This window comes from Scylla paramamosain, chromosome 32 (assembly GCF_035594125.1).
Source record: "Scylla paramamosain isolate STU-SP2022 chromosome 32, ASM3559412v1, whole genome shotgun sequence".
In the NCBI taxonomy this organism is placed as follows: Eukaryota; Metazoa; Arthropoda; class Malacostraca; order Decapoda; family Portunidae; genus Scylla; species Scylla paramamosain.
In genome coordinates this window covers 6,843,755-6,848,754 of record NC_087182.1, presented here as the reverse complement: position 1 = coordinate 6,848,754, position 5,000 = coordinate 6,843,755, and the positions used below count along the sequence as shown (strand labels likewise).

The following is a 5,000-nucleotide window of genomic DNA, read 5'->3' as shown; positions in this document are numbered from 1 at the left end:
GGTCAAACATGAGGTTCAGCGTTCTTGCGCGCCGCCACGTGACGTAATCTGGCAGCGCACATGACATCGCTGTTAAGGGGACAACGTGGCGCACCGTGTTCTTGTAATTGTGCAAGATTTCCCAGATGGACTTTTTTATTCTGGTAAAAGAAAATCGAGAGGAAGGACCCGCGGAGGAACGCAGATAAGCAACACATCGCGACCTTGGGCGTGACGCACTCCACTCTTCTTGACGGACTCTCACAGGCCGCTGAGGGACGCTGAGTGCGCCGCGCAGTGTTGCCCCTTCAGGCGAGGCGAGGCGGGCAGCAGGCGGTGGGGCTGGCAACACTGGCCCACTCATACCATACCGGGTGGGTTCAAAAACTCTGAACAAGAAAAACTCATTAAGGTAAGGTTCCCCTGTCGCCCCTCAACAGGACCCACATTTGCATACCAATGTTTTGTCGTTTTCTGGCCCGCGTGTTCGGCCGCTGCAAGCCTCCAGCCTGCAGCCATTCACGCATTGCTTCCCTACATGGACAACCGAGCCTGTAAAGGCTGCGCAAGTAAAGGCGACCGGGTGGAATGAATGTTGGTTTAGGAGATAACGTGAACGATACTGCCGCCGTCCCTCCAGACAGGGGATAACCGCATCTGTGAGTGCACAAATAGTTATGAGGACACGGAAAATCATCTTCGGTGTCTTAGAAATACTCAGAGCAATCTCTCAAAACACGAAGTTATGGCCAACGTAGCACAAAAAGTTGGATGGGTAAAAAATTCTTTCGTGTGTGTATTCTTTTTCTCTTCCTTTCTTTCTTTCTCTCTTTCTTTTTTTTTTTTTTTTGAGTAAGAGTGACTTTGGTATCTGAGCAAAAGTGATTCACTCTTGTAGAACTTTGTGCGTCGTCTCGAATGTGCTACTCGAGGCCCTGAGTGTCTTGAGCAGCCTCTTCAAATGACACTCAGACTGGTGATCGTGGCAAGAACAGGACTTGGGGAGGCCAGTGAGTCAGAGGACGCCAGGACGCCTCCCTCGTGCCTCACACAGTCACAAGAAGCACAACCTCGCCCCACCTTAACTTTACTGCCGCGGGGAACAATGTCTCTCCAGTGTGCGCCTCCCGAGCCCTTCCTCCTCCCTGAAGGACGCGGCGCCACTAAATTCCTCCTTCACGATCCAGCTCCTGCGACACACTTTCCCTTTTTGCTGCACCTTCCTTGATCCCCCGCCGCCTGCCAGGACTTGTCTCGTGCATTCTTCTGCACCACATTTGAAAATAGTTTTGTTACCTCTCTCTCTCTCTCTCTCTCTCTCTCTCTCTCTCTCTCTCTCTCTCTCTCTCTCTCTCTCTCTCTCTCAATGCAAAACAAGGAAAAAACTACTTTACATATCATAAAAAGCATTACTACACCCACTCTGCAAATCTTGAATGCACATTAAGCCAGAAACGGAAACTCTGCCCAGGGAACTGAAATAAAACACCGCGGAACGGAGATTTAAGCGAAGCAAGAAAGGATGAACCGGTCAAGTTCTTCCTTGTGTGCGAGGGACGTGGCTGAGTGTCTCTCCCTCCTTCCCTCCTCTCCTTTCCTTCATCCCTCCCTCTCTCCCGCCCCTCGTCCTCCCCCTGGCGTTCGTGTGCTTACCTCTGCGTTCACTTTCTCTTCTACATAGTTATTTATAGGTGGCGCGTGATGAGTGTGTGTGTGTGTGTGTGTGTGTGTGTGTGTGTGTGTGTGTGTGTGTGTGTGTGTGTGTGTGTGTACGCGCGCACGCTTGTCTTTATGACCTTGTAAGTATTTGTATTCATGTCTGAGTGCGTGTGTTTTGTGTCATTATGCGCTGTGAATAATTGCGAGCGTGTTTGCTGGCTGCGATTGCTTATCTTTATACTTATGTTTGTCTTTATCTTCAAGGAAAACAGGAGTCGCGGAGAGTCGCCATCTAATCTTACCACACGGCACGACACGGGAAGAGATCACCATCAATATTCTTAAACTTCATTCTTCCTCCTTAACATATTGCTAAGGACACCGAGGCCAGCCAGAAGTAAACATCGGTGCATCAGTCCACGTAAGACTATATACTCCATATTCCCTCCTCCCCTTTCTTCAGTAAAAACATACGAGTATACAGTTCCTACCTTTTTCTCCATTCTTTCTCCCTTTCTCTCCTTACTTCACCTCACTTCATCACTCTCCCAGATGGCTCTAATCACATCCAGTTCATTTGCAAGTCTAAATCGGTGACTAAAAATGACAAAGTGGTAAATTACATCTTCAGGGCGATATGAATCATAGTAAACATCCGCACACTGCCACGCCGCACCGCCCGCGTCCCGTCATGGGGGATTCTACGCGGGTTCTGGGTCTTCTCTGTGCACTCCTGCCCCTCGCCGCTTCCTTCGCCCTTGATCAATAAGGGTCCTGTTAACTGACTTCCAATACTGTGGCGAAGGTGAAGGACACGAAGGATCTGCCAAGGATGTGTTTGTGCTGAAGGAGGGTGAGTGCGGAGGTGAAAGTGTGTGTGTGTGTGTGTGTGTGTGTGTGTGTGTGTGTGTGTGTGTGTGTGTGTGTGTGTGTGTGTGTGTGTTGATTCTCTCTCTCTCTCTCTCTCTCTCTCTCTCTCTCTCTCTCTCTCTCTCTCTCTCTCTCTCTCTCTCTCTCTCTCTCTCTACATCTACTATTCTCGCTTTCTCTTGTTTATATGTCCACGTTTTTTTTTTTTTTTTGCTTCTTTCCTTATATGAATTGTAAATAAGTGTAACGTACGTCGCTAAAAGTCCACTGTTTGCATTCAGTTCCTTAAACCACAACTTCCAACCACTATCTAGTTACCAAAGGCATTCTTGAGAACCTTTAATCGCCTTCAGTTGCCTCTTAATGACTCGTATTCGTTCTGGTGGGCCTCATTTCAATATTCCAAAATTTCCTTGCAATTCACTCCAACTAACGCACGTCATTTCATTATTTCACTGACTCTCCCTGGTTCTTCAAGTGCCTCCCAACCTTCCTGTTTACCTGTCCGCTCCTCCCCACACCTGAGCAGCGGCGGGACCCTGTGAGCATTAAGTAAACTCTTCATTTCCTATTCCCCTCTCGCTAATCGGCAGTTCTCCATTCAGTGTGTGAGGTAATGAAAGCCTACCTGGCTCTCCTTTTCCTTAATTTGTACCCATTTACAAGGGCGTACAAAGGTCCAGTTACGCTGCTGCCCATGCTGGAAGAGGAGGAGGAGGAGGAGGAGGAGGAGGAGGAGGAGGAGGAGGAGGAGGAGGAGGAGGAGGAGGAGGAGAAGGAAGAGGAAGAGGAAGAGGAGGAGGAGGAGGAGGAGGAGGAGGAGGAGGAGGAGGAGGAGGAGGAGGAGGAGGAGGAGAGTCTTTGGTTCACTAACTGCTTGAGGAGTAGCGTCTATTGATTCTTAATGTCGAAGTCGATACGAAGACAAAGGGAAGGAAAAGAGGAAGGAAAAGAACATCGCTTTACATGTAGCAAAGCCAAGACTGGAGGTCAAATTAAAGATGATAGGCGTAATTTTCTTATAACGCAACGTGTGTCTATATGTGTGCACTCCAAACTACAGATACAGAAAGTAAAACTATAAAATATTGTGTCTTTCCCTCCCCGGCAGTCGGCAGCCTCTCGGTGTCTGAGTCTCGCCTCACTCCGGCGTCTTCTTGGTACTTAGTCATTTTTCTTGATCTAATCCGGATCGAGTGCCGCGTCTGGACCCGTGGCGTAATGGAGGGGCGGGGACGGCAGCTCGGTGCTTGATAAGACGCCGGGAGGTGGCAGCAGGGAAGAGGATGGACCTCGGGTGCCGTGGTGTCGAAGGGGGAGACGTAACACTCTGCTCGTCCACATATTTGTCTACTTGTATTACCTCTGCTAATGAACAAGTGACGTGGGGCAGTAATGACTACATAATTACTTGACACGAATCCCTTAACAACACTCTCGGTGTTGCCTTTATCTGATTAATTACTGCAGGATAACTGCTGGAAAGTTCTCGCTTGACTTGTAAAGTGGCTTAGTGTTTCATAGGTGCATAAAGAATAGGGGAGCGCTCTACTGGGTAAAGGTTGGTGGTAGTGGTGTGTGTGTGTGTGTGTATATATATATATATATATATATATATATATATATATATATATATATATATATATATATATATATATATATATATATATATATATATATATATATATATATCATTGTAGCAGTGAGGTGGAGGTCGGCGCCTCGTCCATCGATGTAATCCCCTATCGGTTGATCGGGAAGTCGTCAACGCACTTTGCACTTGGTTCGTATCTTGATGACGGCGCTAAAAGCCGACATCACCTCACGCCCCTCCTTGTGCGTCCCCGCCCCTCACCCTCAGCTCACGACCTCAAGAATCTTCCCTCCTTTTACCAGGTCCTCCTCCTCCTTCTTCTCCTCCTTCTCCTCCTACTCCTCCTCCTCCTCCTCCTCCTCTCTGCGTCAAAGCCACTCCCTCAAGTGCTCTCTCAGACCGCCCTTCAGGTAAGGCGGCTTGACGAATCAAGCTGCTCACGATCGGGATGTCAGCGAGGTGGGGCGGATCTGTCAACACGAGCCAGACACGCCGGCAGGGGCGCCGCTCACGTCTACACCCGCGCCTTGCCTTGCTCTGCGCGGAGGAGAGGCAGTGTAAGACCAATCCCTCATGTCATTAAAGTGAGTATTAAGAGTACACTAAATTTTCCCCGGTACAATAACACGTTGTCAGCGCGGCCATCGCGTGGCGGACAGCCCTCGCCAGCGGTCCGGGATCCTCTGCGGTCTGTGCCGGGCTGAAGAAAGCATATTCCTCAACCTCTGGAGTCACGATGGTCGCAACTTTTGTTGTCCCGCGGGAATCAGTGGTCACAGCGGGTCGTCCTACGGTGCCGGAGACCGATTCCTCATCCCCCCCATCCCCCCATCACCGGCAATCCCCACTTCTCCTCTCCCTGTCTCCCTTCTTCACTCCCTCCCTTACCCATCAATAC

The 5,000-nt window shown here is 49.4% G+C and overlaps 1 long non-coding RNA gene across 1 annotated transcript in view; it reads right to left on the bottom strand.

Annotated features, from left to right (window-relative positions):
- Window positions 1-5,000, bottom strand: part of LOC135089152 (uncharacterized) — a 66,318-nt gene that overhangs the window by 1,165 nt on the left and 60,153 nt on the right. The window lies entirely within an intron of this gene.